General features: G+C 46.5%; 1 pseudogene; it reads right to left on the bottom strand.

Moving 5' to 3' along the window:
* Window positions 1–4,412: 4,412 nt before the first annotated feature.
* LOC128343997 (SCAN domain-containing protein 3-like) lies at window positions 4,413–6,183 on the bottom strand (annotated as a pseudogene).
* Between the last annotated feature and the right edge of the window lie 1,278 nt (window positions 6,184–7,461).

Below are 7,461 nucleotides of genomic sequence, written 5' to 3'. Positions count from 1 at the left end.
GTCCTCCCCAGATCGAAGGAATACCTGGATCCATCGCCAGAACGTGATCCCAAGGGAGTCTCCAGAGGACATCAGCACTGACCCAGGAAAACTAGCCATCAGCAGCAGCAGCTACCCAAAGGGTTTCCCTATCTGCATTTCCAATCCAACCCAATGGTGACAGAACATCCATCTGCTACCCTGTCCTGTGTTCGAAGAAGCGGGCTTAATGCAAAGTTCATCTTCCTGCTCCTAAGTGCTGTAGGAGAGGGATAGACAACAAATGCCTGAAGACTGCCTGATAACAAACAGGCAAGCCAATTTGTTCACTTTTCTCTGGAGTCATATGTGCAACAGCATCTTCCCAAGCTGTAAAGCCCTGGAACCATCCTACCTGGGTAAGATACTTTGTCAAAGACACTATTTCAGATTGCCCACAAGGGGGAGGGGTAGTCAAGGCTCCCAAACACATGAACATTCGAGCTTGTCTATGGACACTAGCCAAACAAGCCAAAACAACACGGATCAGAGAACATCCAGGATAGCCAAAATCCTGCAACGTTGTACAAGAGCATTTGGTTCTCAACTGAAGGACTAAAATATTTTTCCTTACCAAGGACTCTTAGTTTTTTGTTTTGTTTTGTTTATTCTAAAGCTCTCCATGGCTTCCTTTTTGGCCATGACAGACTCTAGAGGACACTAAGGGGGGTGGGAGTTGATGATTTACACCTCTTTCTTATGTTACTTTCTTGTAGTGACTATGTGCTATCATTATGCTGAAAACCCTGCTGTCTCCTGTGCTGTAAGGATTTCCTTACTTGCTTTGCTGACATATTGTGTCAATCATCTCATTGTTTCACCCAAAGCATTTACCTGCAAGTCTGCACCTATCCCCAAGTTACTGGTTCTTTTGCACTCTAAAGACATTAAGCTAGCCCGAGTATCAAGCTTTAGCTGTTAATTTTATAGACACCAGTATTTAATCAATGTGATTGTACATGACTTGTCATTGCTATCGCTTTCCACTAGCTGATAATCCATTAATCGCCAGAAGCACCTGGTTCCACAATGCAAGACTGTTATTGACACTTTATTTGGGATAAAGAAAAGATGGGTTAAAACAATGTTGCTTGATATAAGTTGTATTATCTTTATATGTAAACTTTGCTGTTATGTGTAAAACTTTTTATCTATATCAAATCATGCCAGATATGGGTGCTTAAAGATATGTGTGTGATTTATAGAATTATACTAATTATGTTTGTAGCTCTAGGATGTTGTATGCAATGTATCTAGTTTTATTGCCATATGTACAGCCCATTCAGTACCTACTATTTCTGTAAGATCTATGCTTAATGCATCACAAATGCTTAAGGTGTTCCAAATCCTTTAGCTACACAAAACACAGAACTATATTTCCAAGATTTGGAGTTTATGTGTTAGAAAGAGCTATTATTAATATTTCCAAACAGTTAGAACTTTCATTTAACTAATATGGAGAGCCTATTGATTTATGGGCAAAGAAGATAATTCTAGTTATAGCATGTATTTTCTTTGTATTGATAATCACATGTTGCTGCTTATAATGCATTCCAGCTTTAATCCAAATGTTTATGAGAATCTTTAAACCTCACCATAATGTAAGACCCATACATACAGCTGTACCTTTACAAACCTTAATTAAGACATCCTGAAGATTCAGGATGATCCAATTTTTCAGGGGGGAATTGATGTGTTTAGAAAACCAAAGAAACTCCATGTTTGCCCAGAATACCTCATTCTAACTTAAAGTAACCCCAGCCCAGCTCAGGGACATCACGGCCTCTCATGATCAACGTCACTATCTCTCTCCACTAAATTGTATCTGAGAAACTTGGTTCTCACAAGGTTCTCACTGTTCTTTGCTGACAGTTAAGAAAACAGGATGTAACCAAATAAGGAGTAATCACCAGATGAACAATGAATCATTCGCATGCGTACTAGATACTTAGTGCACCATTTTATTGCTACGTATACTATGTCTGGGGTGTCAGCATCATTCAGATTGTTTGTATAAATGTAAGATGCACCTATAAACAATTTGTATTCAATGTAAAGACATTAGCCCGTTGAATACCTTGCTAAACTGCAGTAGCAATAAACGCCTCTAAAGGAATTCCCACGGAGTCTGTTTGATTGGCTAAAAGGCGGACCCAGGGATGAACCGAATTCACATCAGTATGATCTAGGAGTACCTGAGCTAATTATTGAACCTTTGCACATGGTCAGAGGCATCATGTATCCTTTGTTGCATGTTTCGATGTGGAGGGCTACCTGTTCATAATAGCCTTGAATGGAGCAAACATTTGGTTTGTAAGAGCCATTTATATTAGCCCCATCCTCCTCTATAATAAAATGGTTAGGTGTGCGCCTGTGTCTCTGCGCCCGTGTCTTTCTCGGCCATTCTGGGCATGCGCAGAGCATGCCCAGAACATCCGAGAAAGATACGGCCGCAGAGACACGGCATCCATGTTGGTCGGCAAGGTTGGACAGTGGGGAGGCCAGCCGCAGGGATGGCGTTGAGTCTCATGGAACTCCAGGACACCCTAGGGAGCCAGCCAGCCACCAGGGCGGGAGAAGGGGAAGAACGAGAGAGCGAGGGCGGGTTGAGGGCAGGGAGAAGCAGGCTGGAGCTGCCAGGTGCAGGCAGTGTGGCGGCGGTGGCAGGACGAGGTGGAGAGGACCGAGTGCAGTAAGCAGCCTGAGGGAGGCCGCCAGGGGAAAGGAGGAGAAACAGTGATGGAGAGGCAGGCGAGGAAGGGAGTGAGCCAGTGGCTCTCCTGCTACCAGCAGCAGAGGGGACTCGCAGGCTGCTGTCATGGCGGGGGCCGGCGGCAGAGCGAGCAGCCCGGAGAAGCGACCCACGGCGGCGTGCCTGATAATCATCCTCTGAGCGCCCTACGCAAACAACGTACTGTGTGGACGTCTGTGCGCATGTGCCTGTTTCTCTTTCAAGTGGTAGTGGTTGAGATAGAGGCAGCGCTGGGATGTGTGGGACATCGGTCTTGCCGCCGCCGTTACCAAGGGGAGCACGCTGAAGCTGAGCGACTGTTTGCTTGCGATGCGCCCCCTCGCCCATCCCATTGAGCGTCACTTGGTGTTTGGGCCTGGGGACTGTGGTACCTTCTCCCCACGCTCCCATCCGTCGGCTAAACTATAGCGCTCCTCTATCTCTTTCGGCCCTCTCCATATGCACCTCTCTCCCTATCCGAACATCGAGGAGTAGGATGTAGTCCCGAAGTGGCTGAAAACTAAAATGGAGTTGTGGGGAAGCAAGGGAAACGAGAAAGTGAAGCAGCAGCAGGAGGCGGCGAGTGGGGTCCATGGCGGTTGCGGCCACGGCGGGGCAACAGTTGGTGGTTGCGGGGCCGGCCCGGCAGCAGAAGGGCAGCCCGCAGTGGGCCCTGATACCAGGGGCTGAAGGTGGGAATGGGGGGAGCAGTGGCTGTTCGGCAGCTGCCCTCAATGATGAACAAGCGGCGGCAGCGGCCACGGCAGGCCGCGTGGCGTGGTGGGCCCGCCGAAGCCAGCATCGGACCCAGTCACCGCCTCCTGCTGTTGCTTCGCTGCCGCTTCCAAAGTAAACTGTTTGCCGCCCGGGAGGAGGAGCGGCGGGCCGGTAAGAAAAAAAATTAAAAATGTGGGGGGGAAGGGCAGGGGGAGGGTCAAGAGGGAGTAGGGCAGGGGGGAGGGGCAAGAGGGAGTGGGGCGGGGGCAAGAGGGAGTGGGGCGGGGGGGCAAGAGGGAGTGGGGCAGGGGGGAGGGGCAAGGGCAAGAGGGAGTGGGGCAGGGGCAAGGGCAAGAGGGAGTGAGGCAGGAGGGAGGGGCAAGGGCAAGAGGGAGTGGGGCAGGGGGGAGGGGCAAGGGCAAGAGGGAGTGGGAGTGGGGGGGAGGGGCAAGGGCAAGAGGGAGTGGGCGAGGGAAGGGGCAAGAGGGAGTGGGGGAGGGGAAGGGCAAGTGGGAGTAGGGCAGGGGAAAGGGGCAAGAGGGTCTGGGACAGGAGGGAGGGGAGGGTGAGAGAGAGGGGTGGGAGGGGGAGGGAGGGCAAGAGATTGGGGTGGGAGGGAGGGGAAGAGAGGCAAGAGTGTGGGGCCAGAGGAGGCAGTGGGCCCAGCCGGGTGGAGGAGAGGGGGAAAACGTAACCCAACTAGCGCCTGTTATTTTAACGCAGTGTTTCTCAAACTTTGTTGGTTTGCCGCCCACTTTTAGAAAAAATTGAATGCTTAATGCCCCCTGCCAAGCCCCGCCCCCAGGGTGCGGGGTGAGCTGCCCAAGCCCCACCCCTGGAATGCCCCGCCCCTTGCCTAAGGCACTGCTGGGGGTTGGGCCAGGCCCGAGTAATAGTGAGGACATAGAGGACAGGAATACGAACTAAACTAGTAACAGAATAAGTTTTAATGAGAATGATGAGCCTGATGAGATTCTAACAATTTGTCAATATTCGGCTCCATGTTTGTTAACAGCATTCTCAAATCTCCATGATTAGCTATCTGCAGCCCATTTCTTTTTTTTTGTTATTAGTGTTGTTACTGCACTGAACCCACATTCCTCTAAATAAGACGAAGGGAATGCAATAAGAAGTTTTTGAACAATAGTCCATAAACCAGGATAAAGTTCAGGTATCTGCTTCTGCAGCCAAAACTGTTGGTATCCAGATTTAAATTTAAATTTCAGCTCTTCATTTGTTCTTAACTCAATCAACTCTTCTTCTAAGTTTGGAGATGCTTCTGAAATTTCACAGGAAAATGGGTCCAAAAGCCAATCAGGTACATCCATTTTTAAAATATCCTGAAATTGTTTTTTGAAGTCCAATTCCAGAGTTTCCAAATGTTTGCAATATTCAAGTAAATCTTCGTCATTTTTTTCTACTGTTGACTAATTTGGAAAGCGAATAAATTCTCCCCGTCCCAAGTTTCTTCTATGTATTTGAAGCTTTCCCACAAATGCAGAAATTACATTTTTAGTTTTTATTAGATTCAGGTCATCACCTTGGAGCTGAAGGTTCATTTCACTTAATTTGTTAAACAAATCTGTCAGATAAGCTATATCTGGTTTTGATTTTATCAAATCTGCTCTTAAAGTAGCATCTTTGTCTTCCAAAAACTCTAGCACTGAGTTGAAAAGGTTGGAAAAACGGCTCAAACTGGCTCCCTTTGATAGCCAACGAACTTCTGTATGAAGAAGCAGACGATTGTAATCTTCATCGTTCTCCATACAGAGTTGTCCAAATAACCTGTCCTGCAAAGAATTACCTCTGATTTTGTTCACTGCTCTGATGACGAGATGAAGTGAGCTATGTAAGCGTTCACTCAGGTTTTTCGCTACTAGATGTTGCCGGTGAATAACACAGTGTACGGCCAATATATTTGGTACCTCTTCCTTTAAATGTGCCATAAAACCATTGTAGCGTCCAACCATCGCTGGAGCACCATCAGTAGCAACAGACAATATGTTATTCAGGGGAATTTCTTTCTCTTCAAAACAATCTTTCATTACACGAAATAATGATGCTCCTTTAGTATCAGTTTCTAAAGTTTGGGCAAACAATAACTCTTGGCAGACTTGTTGATCCCTTATGAAACGCACATAAGCGAGAAGTAAGGCTTCATTCCCTGGCAAAGTTGACTCATCAAGTTGCATTGAAAACTGAGATGTGTTTAAATAATTACATAGAGAGTTTTCAATGTTTTCAGCCATCTCATCAATTCTTCTTTGGACTGTGTCATTACTCAAAGGAATTTTTTTGACAATGTCAGTTGGTGACTTGTGTAGCACAGTCTGTAATACCTCCTTTATGGCTGGTATAATAAGTTCTTCCCCAATAGTATGCGGTTTCCCTGATTTTGCAATAAGTAAAGCTATATTGTAAGAAGCACACAACCCATCGTTACCTTGTTTGGAAGCTGTTGAAAAGATAGTTTCCAATTTGGGCTGTTTTACAAACTTTTCTTTGAGTCCTTGAAAATAATGCAAATCTTTATTCTTTTTATCTGGATGGATTTTTGTCAGATGTTCTTAGAGTCTAGAAGGCTTCATAGCTTCATTTGAGAAAACTTTTTGGCATATTATACACATTGGTAATGCATTATTTGAAGGAGACGGAATGAAACCATATTTCAAATAATCAACACTGTACTGCCTGCATTTTTTCTTTGCCTCAGACATGGTAATAACTGAAACAAGAAGCGTTGGAGCTCCGAGGGGCGGGAGCATTTAAAAAGTCGGCGGGCTCCCTCAACTGCATGTAAAACTAGTGACCGCCTTCCCCTGAAAAGTTTTGGCTGGCGGTGGGTGGGATAGCTGGAGGACTGAAGCCCAGGGCGGCAGCTGCCTGAACACCTCCAGTGTCTTCAGGCAGCTGCCGCCCTTGGCTTCAGTCCTCCAGCGTCTCAGTGGAGTCTCAGTGGGCGGCAGAGGATTTAGCCGGCTCCCCTGCTGCGCCTGCGCAATGAGCCCCTCCCTTGGCTCATTGCACAGGTGCAGCAGGGGAGCCGGCTGAATCCTCTGCCACCCACCGATTGGTTCCTGGTGCCCCCTAATTTTACATGGAGCTTCCAACACCCCCTTGGATTGCTCCAACGCCCACTAGGGGGCGATACCGCCCACTTTGAGATCCATTGTTTTAACTGGCTTAAAAATACTAGTTCTTTATAAGCATAACCTTACAGGAGCTCTTTCCCACTGGATAACCCGTGCCATTACACTGGAAACAAAACTCTCCCTCCTTATGTTGTACATATAGGTAAGAATGAGGTTCACCTTGTATATCTGCCCAGGTTGTACTTGGCCCAGTTCCCCAGGTAGCATAGTCATAGGCAGATGTTCAGTAGCATTTAAAGGAATAGGGATCATAAACAACCCCCCCGCCTTTTGGCATGGACAGGCATATGATGGCATACGCAGCAATCAGTCTCATTTACAGCATGGACTACTTGCTAAGACAATTTAACAATTAAGTTCTCTCTGTACCTTGGAAAGACAAAGAACAGAAAATTGAACAGTCCCAGTTTTATTAGTTATTTTCATCTGGATGGTGTTGAAAGATATTTGCAATTTGCTTGAGGAAAGAAAAAGAAAAAGCATGATTAGTTTGAATAGTATCCAGCTAGCTAAGATAGATGGTGGCTTTCGTGTCTGGTGCATTTCGTGCCTTGCCTTGAAGTTGTTTGATTACACTACTTGAAAGAATGTCTGTCTGGGGAGGGTAGAAATTGGGGCCCACGAGCCCATCACTTGAGGAGTGTGGGTGAGAGAATTCACACTTGGAAGCATCTGTGACGTTTGGAGTTAAAAAGGGATGACTTGGCTTGTATGCAATGCGCAAGTGTGGAATGTGTTGTTGCTTAAGTACGAAAAGATACGTAGAAATTGCTAGAGTGCACGGCTGCACCCAAGAGCTTTCTTGCTGGCAAATTAAATAAAGCTTTTGTTTGAAACGCTTGA

This window comes from Hemicordylus capensis, chromosome 2 (assembly GCF_027244095.1).
Source record: "Hemicordylus capensis ecotype Gifberg chromosome 2, rHemCap1.1.pri, whole genome shotgun sequence".
In the NCBI taxonomy this organism is placed as follows: domain Eukaryota; kingdom Metazoa; phylum Chordata; class Lepidosauria; order Squamata; family Cordylidae; genus Hemicordylus; species Hemicordylus capensis.
Note: the sequence above shows the minus strand (reverse complement) of the source record. Positions and strands in the feature narration are given on the sequence as shown.